General features: G+C 38.5%; 1 long non-coding RNA gene across 3 annotated transcripts in view; it reads right to left on the bottom strand.

The window, feature by feature from the left end:
• Positions 1–4,159, bottom strand: part of LOC109495741 — a 64,989-nt gene extending 60,830 nt beyond the window's left edge. For 2 of the 3 annotated variants that reach the window (XR_002151389.3, XR_006591655.1), the window contains exon 1: positions 4,020–4,153. This is a non-coding gene — a long non-coding RNA (uncharacterized LOC109495741). Of the gene's footprint in view, positions 1–4,019 lie in introns of all 3 variants that reach the window. The other variant, XR_006591656.1, reaches the window with a different exon arrangement.
• Between the last annotated feature and the right edge of the window lie 16,549 nt (positions 4,160–20,708).

Consider the following 20,708-nt stretch of genomic DNA (forward strand, 5'->3'; position numbering starts at 1 on the left):
CTCCTCTTACCTCTTCTTACTGTATTTTGCTTCTTAGTCCTACAGTAGTCATGTGTGCATTGTTGGTGTCCCTCAAAGTTCTGTCTCTCTTTACTTTTCCATCTTAATCCTTCCACATTTGTCCAAAACACTCTTCTCTTTCTGCATGCTTTCACTTAACCTTTTTTGTTTTTGTTTTTTTTGTTTGTTTGTTTTTGATAGAGAGACAGAGCAGGAGTGGGGAAGGGGCAGAGAAAAAGGGAGACACAGAATTCAAAAGAGACTCCAGGATCTGAGCTATCAGCACAGAGCCCGATGTGGGGCTCAAACTCAAGAACAGCGAGATGATGACCTAGGCTGAAGTCAGATGCTTAACTGACTGAGCCACCCAGGCAACCCTCAGTTAACACATCTATGTCAATGATTCAAAATCTATACCCATAGTCCAGATCTTTCTCCCAACCAACAAAATAGAAAGCAACTTTAAGAAGTCAAAAAGCCAAACAGAAACATCAGCAATTTCCTAGTACTGGATATAGAGTTCAAGAGTCATTAATGAACAAGGGCCACGATAGACATCCCATGATAGACATCTCAGGTCAGTTAAGACCTATAGTAAACTGAACTCTAAGAATAAGGCAAACTCAAAAGGGATTTGACTTCACTAAACATGATCTGTCTGTCTTCTATTTCCCTGACAGAAAACAATCAAATCCTCTCCAGGCCAAAAGAGAGTTTCCTGAAGATTCTAAAATTGTCAGTATACCATATCCATCATTTAATTTACAAAAACCAAGCATACCAAGAAGTAGGATTATGATCATGAATTAAAAAAATAAACAGACCATATATGCAGACCCACAAGTAGTCCAGATATTGAAGCAGACAGACAAGGACTTTAAAATAACCATATAATACATTCAAGCAAAGAGACTTTTTTTTTTAATTTTTTTTCAACGTTTTTTATTTATTTTTGGGACAGAGAGAGACAGAGCATGAATGGGGGAGGGGCAGAGAGAGAGGGAGACACAGAATCGGAAGCAGGCTCCAGGCTCCGAGCCATCCCCAGAGCCTGACGCGGGGCTCGAACTCACGGACCGCGAGATCATGACCTGGCTGAAGTCGGATGCTTAACCGACTGCGCCACCCAGGCGCCCCTAAGCAAAGAGACTTTAAAACAACTATTTAATATCAAATAGAAATTACACACCTAAAAAAATCCTCAATAAATAAAACAGCAGAAAGAATTAGGGCTAGTCAACTAGATGAAAAATTTGATAGAAACAGATCAAAGCACAAAGAAATAAGAGGGTACAAAATATAGGAAATGATTTAAGAAGCATATGAACAGGGTGCTGAGGCCTAACACATATGTAATGGGAGGTCCAGAAGAAGAGGAAAGATTTAGACAAAAGCAATATTAAAAGATAATTTGGGGATGCCTGTTTGGCTCACTCAAGCGTCCAACTCTTAATTTCGGCTCAGGTTATGATATCAGGGTTCATGAGTTCAAGCTCCACCATTGGGCTCTGTGCTGACAGCGTGGAGCCTGCTTGGGATTCTCTGTTTCCCTCTCTCTCTGCCCCTCCCCAGCTTACATTCTATTTCTCTCTGTCTCTCAAAATAAGTAAATGTTTTTTTTAAAAAGATTTTTTGCTTGAAGATTTTTATAAAACTGATAAAAGGCATCTATCCAGCCTAAAATTTAAGAAGTTATATAAACTTCAAGCCGGATAATAATAAGAAAACAATGGGTGCCTGTATGGCTCAGTCAGTTAAGCATCTGACTTTTGATTTCAGTTCAGGTCATGCTCTCAAGGTTTCTGGGTTCAAGCCCCATGTGGGGCTCCATTCTGATGACACAGAGCCTGTTTAGGATTCTCTCTCTCCCTCTCTGCCCCTCTCTTGCTCTCTCTCTCTCTCTCTCCCTCTCTCTCTCTCAGTAAATATTAAAACAAACTTTTAAATAATTAAAAAAAAAAAGAAAACCACACTTATCAAAAACAATGGGCATAAGTTTGAACAAACAATTCACAAAGGGGTGCATTCAATGACCAAAGACACTTTTCATGGCCAGAATAGCCCTGTATGGTCTGCACACATCTACCTCTCATATCTTATTTCCTACTACCTTCTACCTCAACCATGACTCTTCTTTCCATTCTTACAACAAATCCAATCACATTTATGCCTTAAGCTCTATCTAAGTGTTTCTCCCACTCTCTGGAATATGTTGTCTACATTTCCATGTGGCTGTGTTCTCATCATTTGGAGGCAGCTCCCGATTACCCAAACTAATTATATTCCTTCCTTACTCTCTCCCTATCACATTATTCTATTTAAGTTCTTCATAGCACTTCTGCTATTGAATGAATATCAGCTTCTCTGCTCACTTGTTCTTTTCTTTATTGAGTAGAGCCTCTCCAGAGCATCTAAACCTCATTTGTGCAAAGATATTGTCTATCTTATTCATCGCTATATCACCAATTTCAGAGCTGAAAAGAAAACTGGGCATGTAAAACATGCTCAATATTTGATGGTTAGATAAATTAACAAGTTAACGGATGTATATGTCATGCTCATCACTGACTTCATGAGCTAAGACATGTAATTATCTTTAGATATTAATATCCTTAGAATTTTCTCCTGCTCTGTTCTACTTACCTGTACCTCTCAAGGTCCAGCTACATTTTTGTATCTACATAACAACTTTGTTGATTAATTCCACCACCAGTTATTTTCTGAATTTTGGTGGGTTTTTTTTTTTTTTGTATTTTCTGAATTCATACAGCCTTACAGCTTCATCAATATTTTATCATTTCATTTTATGTTCTAAATTTATTCAAAATTATAAGTTTAATTATTTGCTTCTGTATGAGACTAAAAGCTCCTTGAAAGCAGTCCTTTTTGTATCTCCCACAGCACATGGCATTTTTCTGAACAGTATTCATTGGTTTACAGATTGGTCGATGATGAATGTAGCATAATAAAGTGGAAACAAGGCAACAAGGATTCAGAAAGTAAGAAAAGTGGTGACAAGAGAAAGGTTGTAGCTCTCTAACCACCTGACACATATGGCTGTAATCCTTTAAAGGGATTACCCTCATGTTAATGGTTTTAAAGGTTATTTTTCAGTTCATTTTTTCCTGTATCCTTTTTCTCTATCTTCTCACTGAAAATAAATGGAACTGATATGCTGGTGATTGTTAGTGCCTGTCTTTGAATCACTTTAGTTTGGTCTGTCTCCAAAACTGTGAATTGTTGTCTAAACCATAAAAGAAAAATTGTGGTGTTTGGCAACCTTTCCTCTTGTTAAACCACCCAAGACCTATCAATCCTTTAAATCTTGCTCAAATTCTTACCCTCTCTAAAGTCTTCCCTGGCTCATATAGACCAGATTAATATTCCCCCAATACTTCTTGTGTATCCCTCTTTGTTCTCGGCATGTGGATAAATAAATAGGTATTCTGTAAGTCTCCATTTGAATAAATTATTTTTAATTAATAAAGCAATTTAGGATTTAAGGAGTAAAAAAATAATACACTCTGAATCTATTAGAAAGCCAGTATGTTTTCAGAATTTAAAAGAGAAAAATACAGAATCCACAAGTAATTGAGGAATGCGGAGAGTGACAGACTTATAAAACAAGTTGAAGCAAAATAAAAGAATATTAGGTACAAAAAAAAATCAGATGGACCATCACTTTAAAAAGTAAATATATATAAAAGTACTTACTATGGTTTAAAAGGGAGAATGGATCATTTATGAAAAGCAAAGGTGATTTAGCTCAGCTGCAATAATATGAAAGATTAAACAAGACATAATGCTCTTCAGACACAAAGGTGACAAGAGACTGGATAAAAAGAAAATTGCAGTGTGAAATGCAAGAGACTTCACAATACGGAGAAAAACTAAGCGAGCAAAAAAAAAAGTAAAGGGAAAACAAATCATTTATCAAAAGGTGAGACGGAAAATAAGGACACCTGGATAAAAAAGCAAAAACATCCTTAGAAGAGTGTGAAGAACAAAAGCAGACTCACCTGAAGAGAGACAAAAAGTAGCTGCCGTAAATCCGGTGAACTACCTGGGCCCGAAGAACAAGAACACGATTGACGTACACCGGATGGAGGTGGAAGGAACGTGAAGCGGCTGAGATACAGAAAGGGCTTTAAAGATGACCTTGGAGTACATTATAAGACTTAAAAATAGGTGAGGCACAAAGGGAATAACTCAGCTGCAGGGAAAAATACGGCCCTTGTACTGCCCCAAATGACAACGCTCCGTTACCACGAAGATACACGCGACAGCACACAGCGCACGCGGAGCTGGAAGAGACTGCACGACACGGAATCGGAACACGGCAGGAACCGGAACACGCAGGAGTCGCTGGACGAGCCGAGCGCGCGGGACTCGAAGACGCTGGGCAAGAGACTAAGCGGCCAGGTGCTCGACCACACAGCGCAAAAGTAAGTTGTGATTTGCCGGAAGCCAAAATAATGGTTTCGGGGGTTTACAAAGAGTGTGGACAAGTGATGCAGTTGGTGCAAAATGAATTCATGAACAATTGTTTGGCATTGTGGGGGGGAAAGTAAGGGATGGGAGGTGAAATAATAAAGTCACACAGAACTCAAAGGTCTTTACTAGATTACCATGGTAGAAGGTCAGGAGATGGGCAAAAGTGAGATGGGACAATGGCCTTCTGTAATTTAAGGATGGGATGGCGAGGGTGGGGCGGGAGGGCAGGGAAGGGAGGATTTTCTTACACAGATGCCAAAAGCGTAACACACCGACATCTTGACTCTGGAAAAATGAACTTAGCCAGCAATCAAATGAAGAAAGGTGAATTACATTATACAAGCAAAATAAATAGACAAAGAGAAGAAAGACTGAGGCTGTGTAAACCTGAAAGAATTATTTCGTGCATGTATTTTACAAAATAAATTTCAAATCTGTGAAGAATAATATATAGAATAATAGGAATAATAGTAGAAAATGCAGTTTGTATCATTTCAAGAAAAGCAAAACCTTGCTTACCTCACATCATATACCCAATTCCCTGCAATTAAAAAAAAAAAAGTGAATGTTTACCGAATCTGAAGTATAGAATAGCCTTCCTGAATACACATATCAAAATAAATCTATAAATTAGCTAAAGTATGTACATATCAGAAATCACTATGAGAAATATAAAAGATAAATTTAAAATAAACCAGGAAGACCATTTACAACCTATATGACAGTTACCAACTTTGCCATAAAGAGATTACTCCAAAATAAATAAGAAAAAAAATCCTAATCAATGAGAATAAGCAGTCCCCAAAAAGAAGAAATACAAAAGCCCACTACCCTTTTAAAATTTTTATATTTCATTATTATTTCAGGAAATATAAAGTTACAAAATAACATGATAGCTCATTATGCCTTTTAATTTAGAAAAGAAAAAAAGGAAAAGAAAAAAACTAAAACAAAATCATGGTAAAACTGTAATATCAGGATATCATGTAAATGAGCACTCACATATACTCTAACCCCAATTCACATGTAAATGGATGCATGTTATATGGAAGACAATTTAGCAATGTATATCATAGCCTAGCAGTTCAATTTAGGATAGGAATTTATCAAGATTAAAAAAATAAAAACAGGACTATAAATCAAAATATTTCTAAAGTGAAGCTAATTGCAGAGTTGTAAGAAAAAAGCATGGGAACTAATATATTTAATAATCTAATTTGATCAAACAAATCACTCAATATACATAAGGAAAAATATTGTTCTAACATGTCCTAATATGTTAAAAATTAGTATTGGAAAACATATTGTGACATGTAATACAGTTCACTATATGCTACATAGATGAAAACATGAACGGTGCTTATCCTGAGTAGTTGGTTATAAGCAATTTTTATTTTCTTTTTCTTATTTATATCTTATCCAATAAATAATCATTTTTTTAGTAATATGAAAAACAATGTAAATATGTTAGAGTAGAAGGCAGTTTAATGCCATGGGGAAAATGACTTATAAGACAGGATGTAGGGGCACCTGGGTAATTCAGTGGGTTAAGCATCCGACTTCAGCTCAGGTCATGGTCTCCTTGTTCGTGAGTTCTAGCCCTGCATCGGGCTCTGTGCTGACAGCTCACAGCCTGGAGCCTGCTTCAGACTCTGTCTCTCTCTCTCTATGCCCCTCCCCCACTCATTCATTTTCTCTCTCTCTCTCTCTCTCTCAAAAATTAATAAACATTAAAAAAATTTTTAAAAGAATAAGACAGGATGTATATTATACATTTATGAAGAGAAGTAGACTACATACACACACACACACACACACACACACACACACACACAAGACACACACGCATAATTAACTTCAGGAAATTGTATTCCAGACTATTTTAACGGGTAATTTTTTCAAATTGTTCACAAGAAATGTATATCACTTTTGCATTAGATCTGTAAAATGTTCTTGAATAAGAACCACTTTTTTTGTTAAGGGGGAGCAATTATTAAGTTGAAGTTTGCAGAAAATCAAGATACATGAACTACAAAAGCTATCCTTGTATGTGTATCATGGTATAGAAGAAGATAACTCAGAGGAAGGAAGAACGATGAAGAAACAAGTTGTTTTACTCTGATTATGAAGAAAAACAACTGCATGGGGAAGATTTCAAGAAAAGTAAAATACACAGAAAATGAAATAAGTGATCAAAGTTGATTTTCCTGGGTCTATAGTGATGAACCCTTCCCAAAAAAACTAGGAGACAGGAGTCCATGAGGAATGGGGCATTAAGATGACATATCAGTAGTTCCAACGGCAGGGCAATAAATAGAGAACTTGAATAAAAAGATCATGTTCTGTGGACATTTTTAAAATTTACTATTGAGCACTTTAAGAAAATCATTGCTTGGGGCACCTGGGTGGCTCAATTGGTTAAGTCTTCAGCTCAGGTCATATGATCTTGTGGTTCAAGAGTTCAAACCCCCCATTAGACTCTCCGCTGTTAGTAAGGAACCCACTTTGGATCTTCTGTCCCCCTCTCTCTGCCTCTCTCCCATTGGTTCTATCTATCTTCTCTATCTCTATCTCTCAAAAATAAATTAAAAAAAAAGAAAAATCATCACTTTGTGTTGTGCATACAAGGAGAAAGAAATAGATTTTTTTTAATGTTTACTTATTCTCGAGAGAGAGACTGAGACAGAGTGTGAGTGGGGGAGGGGCAGAGAGAGAGGGAGACACAGAATCTGAAGCAGGCTCCAGGCTCTGAGTCATCAGCCCAGATGCGGGGCTCGAACTCACAAACTGTGAGGTCATGACCTGAGCCAAAGTCGGACGCTTAACCAACTGAGCCACCCAGGTGCCCCAGAATAGATTTTGAGAGACAGAGAGAGAGAGAGACAGAGAGAGAGAGAGAGAGAGGGTTACTCTGCCCTTAGGACCTAACAACCTAATGGAAGGAACAAGAAATATAAGTAAATATAAATATATGTGTAAATAAATATGCACGTATTAGACATTGTTGGTGAATGTCAAAATAAGCATTATCAGCCATGAAGGATAAAATAACTCAGAGCAGGGAGAAAGAATGAAGGGTTGCCTGGGGTTATTCAGAAAGTTTTCACAGAGAAAATGGGATTCTGAATATCATTTAGGAAGTAGAAAATGGGAAAGACAATGTAACAATGCACCTAGGGTGACCCAAAAATTCACATCACCATTCCTTTTCCAGAGAGGAAGAAATAACACCTCAAGCAAATGTCAGCCCAACTATGCGGCTGTGCACTCCACCTTTATATATGTGAGGCAAAGAGGAAAGTCCTGCCTCTTCATGTGTCAAGCAATGTTGTACTACACGGAATCGTTTCTAGCTGTAAATCGAGGGTTCTGCAACCCCCTTGTACTCCACTAGAGGGCTAACAGAAAAACCGACAAACAACAATTGAGGATGTGTACACAAAGTTAGATGTAAACCATCTGTAGTGTCCCTGAGGTAACGAGGGTGCCGAAGAGAAGCAAAGACAAAGCGAAGGCAGTAAGCAAGCAAAGATACGCTGCCTGGGACGGTCTCGGGGGTAACTCATGAGAAGAGTGAACAGAAAGTTGTGTTTCTCCGGGAAGCAAACTTTAAAAAAAGAATGGAAGAAATGGACCGACAGTTCACAAGGAGAGAGTCTGATTTATGTCATGCACCTAAAGCCAAGTAAGAAAGGAAACAGCTGGAAATCAGAAAATGGTCCTGAAGTTCCACTCTTGCCATGCCTGCAGCAAACATTTATTGAGTGTGCATGTTCTTGTTTGACCTGAGAATGAATAAAAAATGCGATGTCCTTAGAAAACTTGATACCCTGGGGTTATCATAGATAGAAGGAAAAGGTTTGTAAATAAGTATAAGATACCATATTTGTTGAGATCAATTGTGAAAGAAGAAACAGGAAAAGGAAAAGGAGAAGAGAGGAGAAAGTGACGGGAGGGAGCCCTTAGGGGAAAGTCCTTTAGCCCATTGGAGAAAAGTCAGCAGCCCCTAGAAAGGGGGGGAGGGGGGACAGGAACAGTAATGGTCGTGACGTCCATGAGGAATAAAGTTTGCATTTATGAAGAGACCTCCAATATGGACTTTATGAAATGTAAAATGCCTACAAGGCCCTGCCCAGCCTGAACCCATCTTCGCTCTAACCTTACTTACCTCCTCCGTCTTCCTTACTAACTGTACTGCGACTTCCTCCCAGTATCCCATTGACACCAGTGCATACTCCCAGGTTAGAGCCTTTAAATTCCTGTTCCTGTCACCTGGAATATTCCTCACTCAGATATCAATAGCTCACTCCCTCACCCTTCAGCTGAGACCTTCTCTAGGTGCCTATTAAAAGTGCAAAATCCTATCCCCCTGCAATACACACAACAGTACCCACATATACATTTCTTATCACAATTCCCTGGTGTATTGTTTTTCCAACAAGCATTTAATGCCTCTTAATACAGTAGACTGAATTTTGCTTATTCATTCAGTTGTCTTCTGTCTTCCTATTTAAGATGTAAGGTTTATGAAGGCAGGAGTTTATGTTCGCTTCCGTATTATCAGACCTAGAAGATTGCCTGACACACACATGTGCACTATAAATATTTGGAGAATGAATGAATACTTTAAAAATTAACAGTGTACTAGCTTAGTATTCAAATAGAAGAAGACTGAAATTCCCAAGCCCTGAGGAACAAAGGACAAGTAAGCACTGGACAGAAAGAGGATAATTTAGGTGTTTCGTGTTTTTACTTAGCTGAAAGCTACATAAACGGATGAAACTGATGCAGGAGCAAGGTTCCTTAAAGACTTAATATTTAAGAAGAAAAACAATACCTCTTCCAGCACAAAAGAGCATGATGACCACTGTTTGTAGAGATATTTTCTGTGCCAGGGGAGAAAAGTTACAATGTTCCCAGGGAGAATTACTATGAACTGAACATGTAGACAGAAGACCTGACTGGGAGACAAAAGTTAATGAACATAGTTTGTATTTTATAATTTCTGTGAAGTCAATGATGAATAACACATACCATAGAGGGTGAAATGTATACATTGTGGCTACCTAAGGGAAAATTCTAAGCAAGACACCAAGAAGACCGAGTAAATATGTGGAACACAAAGGAGAGTGTGTATTGCTACAGCATTGCTGTGTCACACTGATGAGTAAGCAAACTGAATTTATGAAATTGACAACCTGGGTCATTGTGGAACACAGGGAGAGAAGACACCTTGGCTCTACGAAATAGAGGTCCTTCAAGAAAAAGTTAGAGGGGTGCCTGGGTGGCTCAGCTGGTTAAGAGTCCAGCTCTTAGTTTTGGCTCAGATCGTGATCTCATGGTTCACTAGATTGAGCCCCACCTTGGGCTCTGTGCCACCTGCACAGAGTCTGTTTGGGATTCTCTCTCTCCCTTTCCCTCTGCCCCTCCCCTGTTTGTTCTCTCTCTCTCTCTCTCTCTCTCTCTCTCTCTCTCTCTGAAAATAAACTCTATAAAAAAGAAAAGAAAAGAACTCATCTATGATGAGGAATAGCTATATAATTTATGTAAATTGTAGACATACAGAACCCTGTTTGTGTGTTCTGACAGACACAAAAACAATTTTGTATAAGAAATTTGCTTTCTCCAAAATCTTAGGAATGAGATTATATTGTACAAAACAGCACATTAACTATGTCTTCTTCATTTTGATGAGCATAGAACTCACACTAGGCCTTGCTCTTAACAAACTGAACAAGTGTTTACCTGATGTAATAATGAATATAAATGAAAAGGCAAATGATGACCCCAGAGTCTGTTTTTATGTAAAAAAAATTTTTTTTAACGTTTATTTATTTTTGACAGAGAGAGAGAGACAGAGCTTGAGCAGGGGAGGGGCAGAGAGAGGGGGAGACACAGAATCCAAAGCGGGCTCCAGGCTCTGAGCTGTCAGCACAGAGCCCAATGTGGGGCTCAGACTCACAGACCACGAGATCATGACCATGATGCTGAACTGACTGAGCCACCCAGGCACCTCCCTAGAGTCTGTTTCAAAAGAAAGGCACAACACTGCATATTCCTACTGGGAAGAGGAAGATCAGGGGAAACACTGCAGTGCTGGAGAGTAAAATCTACATGTATGCAATAGTATAAAGTCAGGTATACCTAAACTAGGAGAAACAGAAACATCTCTTGCTCTCCTAAAGCGGGAGAAGCAACCTGCCCTCCTAAAGCAAGAAATATTGATAGATGCTTGCAATGAGAAAAGATGACACAGCCGAGCAGCACATGAGGTGAAAAGGTATACCAGGAGCACGTAGAAGAGCAGGAATAAGAGAACAGAAGGTGACGGTATTATACGTCTGTGCTGGGAAGGAGAAGAGCCATATGCACCGTGGCACAGGGGGGAAAATACAACAAACTTGGGCACAAAGACAGAAAGATGACTCACGGGGGATGGCTTATAAAGATCCTGCTTTTCCCTGGAAGGAAATACAAGGCATCTGGATCACATTGGGAACAGATGAAGCATACAGGGGGGAAAGGTGCATCTGGAGTCCACAGAGGTGTATGTGGTTGAGGCGGGGGTGGGATTAGGTGGAGGAATGGAGGCAACTAATAAGTACTGTGAGCAAGAACGATACTCTTAGGAACACTGAGGGAAAATTAAATATTCTTTAGTCCCACTAGAGGAAAGGGAGGTACTTTATGCTGACTGACAGATGTAAACACTGTTAGGTAAGTGTTGTTACAAGTGAAGCCTTAAGAAATATATCAAGAATGGAAATAATAATTATACAGCAAAAGGAAGCAGATCTACTTTGTGCATTGGTGACAAGTGTGTACTGGGGATTCCATTCCAGCTGAGTGTTTTGAGCACACCAAAAGAAAGATGAGAAAGATAGCCATCTTTCTTGAGGATATTCTTGGGGAACTTGGGGATGGGGGTAAGTCTACCAAGGAGAAAAGAAAAAAGTCTGAAAATAAAACCCTGGAATGCACTAAAAGAACATTTGAAACATCCACGAACTTTGGCAGATCAGTAAAAGTACTTCCAGTATCTAGAAGAGACAATACCCATGGGATTTACTGAGGGGAAAAGGAAGGAGAAAATTATGAGCTATGAGTGTGGACACATGGAGCATCCCAACTAAATCTGAATATTATTGGGCTCTTCCAGGAACAGTGACTCATATTGTACCTTTTTTCAGATTATATTTGAGTATTTTTAGTGTGGAAAAGTATCTGGGTGCATTTGTGTATGAGTTCCACCAGCAAACTGGTTTGTTGGAATATTGCTGGGACAGGCAACTTAACCCTCACAACATGCTTAGGCATATCTGAAACATAAATTATTTACCTAGAATGTCAATAAAATTCTTCAGTATAAAATAGCACTGTTCAACTTTGGAAGCAAAAATATCACAGATTAGGGTCTCCCTAGGTCAACAAAATTTTGATTCTGTGGGTCAGTCCTTGCATAAGGAATCTACATACAGAAGTCACTTTATGAGCTATAGCATGATGTAAATTGTAGCTACTGCACTTCTGGCATCTACCACTTGCAGCTGTCCTGAGATTCCTGGCTACCTCGGTGGGATGTGTTTCTTACAAAGCTACAAAACAGAAAGTGATGACAGGAAGTTGAAGAGGTCAGGCTTTCTGATAGAACAGAACTCTGTTTACGGTACAGAGAATGAATAAGGTGTACTACTCTTTCGCCAGGGTTACCTGCCTGATTAGTACCTCATTCAGAGCCAGGAATCTGCCACTGTCCTAGACTCTCTTCTCCTTCTGGGGTCCGTGTCCAGTCAGAAACAAGCCTGTTCCTTTCCATCACCATCACCATCGCTATTGTTCCACCCCTGCATGTTTGTCTCCTACACAGTAGCTTCATAACTTGCCTTGCTGACTTCTGTGTTGCTACCATCAAGTACATCCTCTGCTGTGACCAAATCAGCCTTATCTGACTAAATCATTTCCTTGCTTCTTTGCCTTTAATAATTTCTTCCCACATACAGAAATAAAGTTTACCCTACTCCTAGAGTGTGAATAGTGAAGACAGCTTCATGACCTCCACACATCTGCCTTTCTATTCCCATCTCTCACAGCTCACCCATACCTACCTACCCCGTCAATGCCCCAACCCACACCTACCTACCCAGTCAATGCTACTTTGCAGCCAGCACAGACCTCGCTGCCCCTTACCTCAAGACTTTGCATATGCCATTCCATCTGTCAGACATCTCTTCTCCCCTTGTCTGTATGATGATCTATTTCTTTAACAGTGCCATCGAGGGTCACCTGCCTCCCTCTGTGAAGCATTCTCTGATATCTTCAGTGTCAATAATCCTCTCCTCTGTCCACTTATATAATTTTGTCACTGTGCGTATCACACTGGAATTTAACTATTGGCTTAAATATATGCTTTCCCTTCTGTATTGTGATTTTCTTGAGAGCAAAGACTATTTATTTGCATCTTTCTAATCTCAACATTTTGTAAAATGCTATGTATAGTCATCTTAAAATATTTGTTTTTGCATCTGTATGGACTAATTGAATGAAAATAATCTAGGAGATATGAAGAACTAAAAATTCAAAGAAAAAATAATATGGAGAGAAGACGTTAAAAGAAAATTAAATTACAGAATTTAATGTGTCCTGAGATAAAAAGAACAAAATGCAGTAATTACCTGTTAAACTTGAGTGTTGTATAAAATGGTAATCCATCTATGTTTTAATCGGTCTAAGATATCTAAAAATTATACACAAAAGTCATGAAGACCGTCTGTGAGAAAATGATATCTATATAGATTTACCTTCACTAAAATATAATATCTGTGTTATGGAAAGAGAAACAGTGATATACTGCCAAGATAATAGAGAATAACAAAGTGATTACTGACTGTTTGGATGGAAAAATATAATGCATTCTGCCTGATGTACCAAATAAAAGAGAAGTTTTATAAGGCAGCAGAAGAAATGAAATACTTAGAAACTCTTAACCACAGAAGAGTAAGTACAATAGCCTCAAATTCAAAGAGCCCCAAACCATAGACACAATATGAAATAGAAAATTGATGAATAATAGAACTGATGATAAATTTTATTTAGCATGAGAAGAGAAATGGCAATTTATCTGCTAAGCAAGGGGAAATGACCATATAACTTGGGACAAGTAGAAGAAAAAGTGATGGTTTTACACGCTGAGAATAGAAAAGAACTTTCTGAAGTTGAATAGACTTAATAGAGAATTCCATGCTGAAAAACAAAGGGAAGAATTGGCTCGTGGGACCATAACACTAATACTAGTGATCCTATAGAATGGCCTCTTGGAGGGAAGGGTGCTGCTTGTGGGGAGCCAAAGGAAAGGTGGCCAGGAAGAAAGAACCGGCCCCCTACAGCAAAGAAGGGGCCCTAGACAGGAACAAAGAGCAGAGAAGTTCTGGCCCTCATTCAAAAAACAAGAACACATGGTATTGGCAAAAATGTGAGAAAGAAGGCAAGGTATATAGTATATAAAAAAAAAGAAAACACTAGATATGTAAGAGGAAACACTTTGATCTTCAGACGCTATGGGAGAAATCCAATGATAAAATCATGAGAAAATTTGATAGACTAGACATATAAAAAGAAGAAAGAAAATATCACTCTTCTAGACCATCCACTGGGAAGGAAGAAAGATAAACTTTTTAGGCTGAAAAAATACCATGCTTTTCTGAGAAAATGAATAAAACTTTCAAAACAGAGTTCTAAGAATATCTTGGGGAAATGAAGACATAAGTAAATTAAGTAATAAAAAAATTATAAAGGGAAATTTACCATGAAATTTAGTAAAGTAAAATAGGAAACAACTAACATGTATAGAAAGAGATCTATAGACTCTTAACCCAAATGCAAGAGTTCTCAAAATTGGTTTCTTTAGTAGAGATAGGAAATGAGAGACAATGATGGTGGACAAAGGTTTGGTTGCCAGAGAAAAAGAAAGAGGAAGCCAATCAGCTCTTCATCTTTCCCCAGGTTGGTAACCAGCTTATTGCAAATACTGACTGGGCCACAAGGAAGATCTGTCATACTTAAATGGAAATTGAAGATGGTTAATACACTGGATAGGAAACTCTAGTGTTTTTTTTCTTTTTAAAATTGTTTTTTATTATTTACTTATTTTGAGAGATAGAGAATGCGAGCGGGAGAGGGGCAGAAAGAGACAGAGAGAGACAGAATCCAAAGCAGGCTTTGTGTACTCAGTGCATGATCATGACTTGAGCTGGAGTTAGAAGCTTAACCAATTAAGCCACCCAGGTGCCCCTCTAGTTTTGTTTTGTTTCAAATTTGAGAATGCTCTGTGAATAAAAATAATTTTAAGATTTTCTGTTATTTAGTATTGGTCATTAAAGCTCTGAAGTCTACCACGGTTTTTATTTAGTGGCAAGGGAAAAAATGGATGGCTGAATACAATTTCACTGGAGAGCAAGAGACCAAAATAATACTGAATTTTAATTACATCCCAAAAGTTGTGTACATTAAATATACCAGTTAACGTATTTGTTATGGGTGTATTTGTGGATATGTATTTGCATATGTATATCAAATGCATATACTCACCTACTCTATGCAACGCCAATGCAAAGTGCCATAGAGACAAAACTAAGCACAAGATACTGTGTATATCTTTTAGATATTTCTGATCAAATTAAGTAGTCAAAATAAACATGAAAAATGGAATACTACAAAGGAATTAAATAACTTGTATAAATAAAACATCGTAAGAAATAACACAATTTCCTGTGATGGTGATTATCAAATAATTCAAAAGAAGCATAGATAGAAGGATTTAAAGCACAATTCCTGGAGTAGCCTGGAAAGATTTCACAGGGGAAGAAAGTCCTATTAGCTGAACCTGGAAGGAAAGTAGCATTTAATCATGCAGAAAAGGAAAAAGAAGAAAGAAGTATGGCTTCTGGGTACAGTAGCACTGAAAATAAAGCACAAGAGGATAAAAGGTTACATACTAAAGAGAAAAAATCAAGTAACTTAATAAATAAGTACTTCCGTGGACTGCCAGCCAACCTGGAAAACCCATCATGGACTGTCATGGTGTAAGGTCTAAAACCAAGGCTCAACGTTATGTGTTATTTTGACATCTGGAAACTGGGAGGGCCTAAAATGGTCTAACTGCATGCTCCACCTTCCCATTCTGCCCCCATGGAGAAAGTGCCCTAGCTAAACAATACTCTTTCTTGAGCAGGCACAGTTCCCGCTCATCCCTAAATAGTGGGTTTCAGTACCCTCCTGAGCCACAAAATTATTCAAACAAGACAATGACATCCTCTCACTGGGACAGGAGATACACTGTCCTCTTGATACTACAGAGCCTGCTCCCTACCTTTCCTGGTTGTTCACTCTTGTTCCTAAGTGGCCCCATGTGCCATGTAGTATCCATCTCACTCAGGCTATGAGCATACATAACTTCTAAACTGCTGCCAATCTCATCTGTCCAGTGTCAGGTGTGTGTGTTTGGTTATCTCCATAACCCTAGAGCAGGAATCCCTGCCAACGGGCTGAAGAAGCAAGTAAAGCATTTGTTTAAAAACAAACGATCAAACAAAAAAACAGTGTCTTGACCTTAGATCAACTGAGTGAAAATCTCAGGTGTTAAACCCTCCCCTCATTGATTCTAATGTCAACCCTGATCTTGAAAACTACTGTCTTAAAGGAAGAGGCATGCCCTCCCTTTTTACCATTTCCATCTTGGACAGGGCTTGCAAGGACACCTTAAGAATGGTAGAACAAGAAAATAGAAGAATTGTGGGTCCTTGAAATCTTGCTGGTTCCTCATACAAGATTAGACTTTTATATAAGATCTAAAATGTCTGTCATCTTTTAGCACGTTATTATTATAGGTCTATAATAGACAGCAACCAAACCTATACCTTAACTAAAACACAGACTTTGGTGGTGATTCCATCACTGTCACCTTTGAGTACTTAATAGTAGACAAATTCCTTAAGACTCTCCCACCTCTCCCACTTTACTATTTATTTCATTTTCAAAAATAGATGGAATTATTATTTCACACCCATTTAAAGGAGTAATAATAACTTAAGATTCTAAAATAAATGCCAGGCATGAGTGGACCAAAATTGAAAAGTCACTATTCAATTTTAACTTGTTTAAACTCTACAGTCCACACTTTCTGCAAATGATAATAGTCACATTTTACAGATAAGGAAATCAGATCACAGAAAAGTTAAGAGAAGTCCTCAAGGTTATATAGCTGGTCAGTGGTAAAACTGGGACACTAATCCAAGCACTTCAGCTTCAGAATCTGTGATTTTATCTATTACAACATACTAAAGACCAATTAAATGAGAATTAATAAATGACAGCACCTACTAACATGTTTATCACATATTAGGCATAAATAAATTTTTCACCCTTCTCTTCCAGTCTTCACTGACTAAACTCACATACACACACACACACACACACACGCACGCACGCACACACACTTCTTTTTTCTTCTCTCATGAGATTACTTAAACAGTAGTTTTCCAGAAAATGATATTGAGGCAGAGTTGAAAGGTAATGTAGGGAAATTCTTTGGCATGGGTAGGAACATAAAATCTCTACCCAATGTGAAAAGGAAATACCCCATTTCCCCCACCAATTTCCATCAGCCCTCCACCCAAACTACAAAGCTAAATTTGCATCTACTGTCTCAACACAAAATTCAGCATGTAAAAGTGAAATTAAAGTTCATTGATGATACTTATAACAGTAAAATTACAAGCAAACTTGTTTTGACAACCAGAAGTTAAAAACAACATTCACAATAAAAGTACTGAGTCCTGAAAATAAAAAATTAAGTATAGATGCCCCAAGGACGTAGAAATGTCACAAATGGAATGCATGCTGAAAAGAGATGTCCCTCCCTAAACACATTAAAGGAAAAGACTGTCACCTACTAGACACATAGACAGGAAAAGATGTCCTGATGGGGTAGAGAGAAGAGTATACTCCTGGAGCTTATGGTTATAAAAGATGAGGTACTTGAATACAAAGGAGGAGTATGACTGACCCACATGTCATAAAAGATGACACACTTGAGATGCTATAAGGGAAAAGATGATTTATCAGAGAAGTTAGTAGGTAAAATATGGAATGTTGTACTATTACAGAGACAGATGGTGGCTTGTGAATAGCTCTTCTGAGTCAGCTTACCATGCTTCTTTTGTTCCTTTCATGTTGGGAGGGGTGGGGTGAAAGAATTAGAAGAAAGCCTCCTGAGATCTTCCAATCTTACCAGTATTCCCTTTGTTTTTACTGAATGCATTTAATAATTCAACAAAATGTGTTTCCAAATCTGTTAAGAATAGCAGTATAATTTTTATCCCAAGAAGCAGTAAGCAAAACCAGAAAGTCTCCAAGTTTAGGCATATACAAACAAAGGAATTTTCCAATATGATCCTATAAAACCCCTGCCATCTTGGCTTTGAAACGTTGTTGAGCTGTCTACTACTTCATCCATAGTATGCATATAATATTCACTACGAGTAAATTCATCCTTATAACTATCCTTAGAAGATGTTTGGGCTTAACTCTGTGAAGGGTGAATAAAACTAGTGTGAAATACCACACTAATTATGGTTCCAAAGAAGGCTAAAACCTTCGAAATTCCAAACCCAAATTATTTTCAAACATTATTTTATTAATCGACTAAATAATAGATGTCTGTATGATAAATGCTTCAAAGGAAATTGTAAATAAATAACTCTTCTAGAAAGCTGGAGAGGAACTGCCACTGACGTTTTGGGCTTTTTAAAGTCCTACCTGTGCACTAAATGTGACAGGAAGTCATTGCTTGAAAAGTATCCACAAAACAGCATAGATTGTGGGAGTGTGTTGAGAGGTGCTATTCTGTACTGATATATAAAGAAGGTTTCAGGGGCGCCTGGGTGCCGCAGTCGGTTAAGCGTCCGACGTCAGCCAGGTCACGATCTCGCGGTCCGTGAGTTCGAGCCCCGCGTCAGGCTCTGGGCTGATGGCTCGGAGCCTGGAGCCTGTTTCCGATTCTGTGTCTCCCTCTCTCTCTGCCCCTCCCCCGTTCATGCTCTGTCTCTCTCTGTCCCGAAAGAAAGAAAGAAAGAGAGAGAGAGAGAGAGAGAGAGAGAGAGAGAGAGAGAGGGAGAAGGAGGGAGGGAGGGAGGGAGGGAGGGAGGGAAGGAAGGAAGGAAGGAAGGAAGGAAGGAAGGAAGGAAGGAAGGAAGGAAGGAAGAAAGAAAAGGAAGGAAGGAAGGAGAGATTGAGCCCCACGGCAGGCTCTGTGCTGACAGCTGTTTGGGATTCTCTGTCTCCCTCTCTCTCTCTGCCCCTCTGCTGCTCATGTTCTCTCTGTCTCTCTCAAAATAAATAAACATAAAAAAAGAGGATTTTAATCCTGTCTAGACCTCTTAGTAGCTCTAAGATTGTGAACAAGTTATCTAAAATTTTGATATCTCAGTTTCTTATTCTGTAATATCAGGATCACATTATCATATACACATCAAAGCGTTTTCATAAAGATTGAATGAGTTAAAATCTATAAAGTGCTTAGGATAACACTTGGGTACATACATATTTGACATTACTATGATTACCATATGACCTTTAAAAATACTCCTCTCAGCTTCTTGCCTGGATATAGCCAAAACCTGAATAAATGAGGACATTTATTTTTTTTAGGAAATTCAGAATCTCAAGGAACTGTGCTTTTCCGATCACATCGGCAGGAATTCAACAACGACAATGTACTCGGTGCGTTCAAGGAACGGTGGAAGCTGCATCTTCTTTCTCTGCTGGTGCATAGCTAGGTTGGTACAACCACTTTAGATCTTAGTTTTTTTCCATATTTTCTCGGAGAAGAATGGAAAAAAATATGCCAGATGAAAACAGTGGTTACTGATCTGTGCTGCATGCAGCATGTAAGCATTATTTCGCTCATATGAGAATTGTTATAATATGATCTTAAAGCCTGTATGCAAATACAGGGCAAAATAGAAATTTATAGACATCATAAGAGACAGAAAAAATGCTGTGCAGGTTTAGAGTTAGAAAAGCTGCTTCCATCCGAAAGTAATTGCATCAAGTTTCAGGTGATCATGGCGTTTGTGCAAGCTGGAATCTAGACTGTCAGGGAAGGAATGTGGGATAACTTTGCTAATAGGGGGAAAACATCAGATAGAAGACAGGATTGGGCATATTTAGGAAACAAAAGGCATCTAGTTTGTCTACAACTGATACAAATGGACGTTCTTTGTGATGTCCTGAGTCAGAACTGGAAAACCTCATGCATTGAGTCATGTTACACAGAGACAGTTATAAAAGAAAAAAAGAATCAGGCAAAGTGGCATTTTTTTTTTTTTAGTAAAGCTTTAAAATCCTAAGATTTTAAATGAAAATCCTAATTCCAGGAATATCTAGTCTGAACGTTGGTCAGTTGTGGCTGCATCTCTCTTGAGAGCTGAGATGCTGAGATGTGCTTTACAGGGTCATCACGTATACGGCACACACACCCCACACCCACCTCTCCCTCCTGCTCTGTTGCCAACCTTTCCCGCAGAGGACTCTGCCGTCCACAGAAGGACATTAGAAGCCTGATGAATGGAAGGACCAGGATATATTTCAAGACTAGATTGTCTCTTTAAGTTAAAAAAAAAATGTGATTTATTCATTCAGTAATTTATACCAAGGTAGATCACATCCAAAAGGAAAGGCAATGCTGCCATGTGCACGTTCTATGACCTGGGAAGGGAGGTGGCTGCTGATTCTGTTTAAATGCTGTTTGTTTTTTTCTCATTTTGCCCCCTTAAATCAAAACCAACTCAGATGTTTGATTTCTTTCCTCTCTTCTCCACTATTTTTTCCTTTCTTTCTTCCAAACAACATGAAAGAGAAGCGTGGCCTGTTCTTTCTTGTGGATGCTTGTTCTAAGGAGTATAAAACTCTTGTAAATGTTTAATTAGTATTCATTACCTGAGCTTCGTCCTCTTCCTAGTCCATGATGCTAATGCATTATGACATGTATCAAATTAGCATGTTTCCTAATGTTCTTTAATGTCTTTCCTTTATGGTCTAGAGCTCTCCACACCCCCGCCATTTTCACTTTTGACCTCTATGCTCTCTCAGTCTCTCCAAGGAGCTGATTTAGGAGGGATTCCCCTGGGATTTTATAGTTTATTTAAAGAATGTACATT

Source organism: Felis catus, chromosome F1, assembly GCF_018350175.1.
Source record: "Felis catus isolate Fca126 chromosome F1, F.catus_Fca126_mat1.0, whole genome shotgun sequence".
NCBI lineage: Eukaryota > Metazoa > Chordata > Mammalia > Carnivora > Felidae > Felis > Felis catus.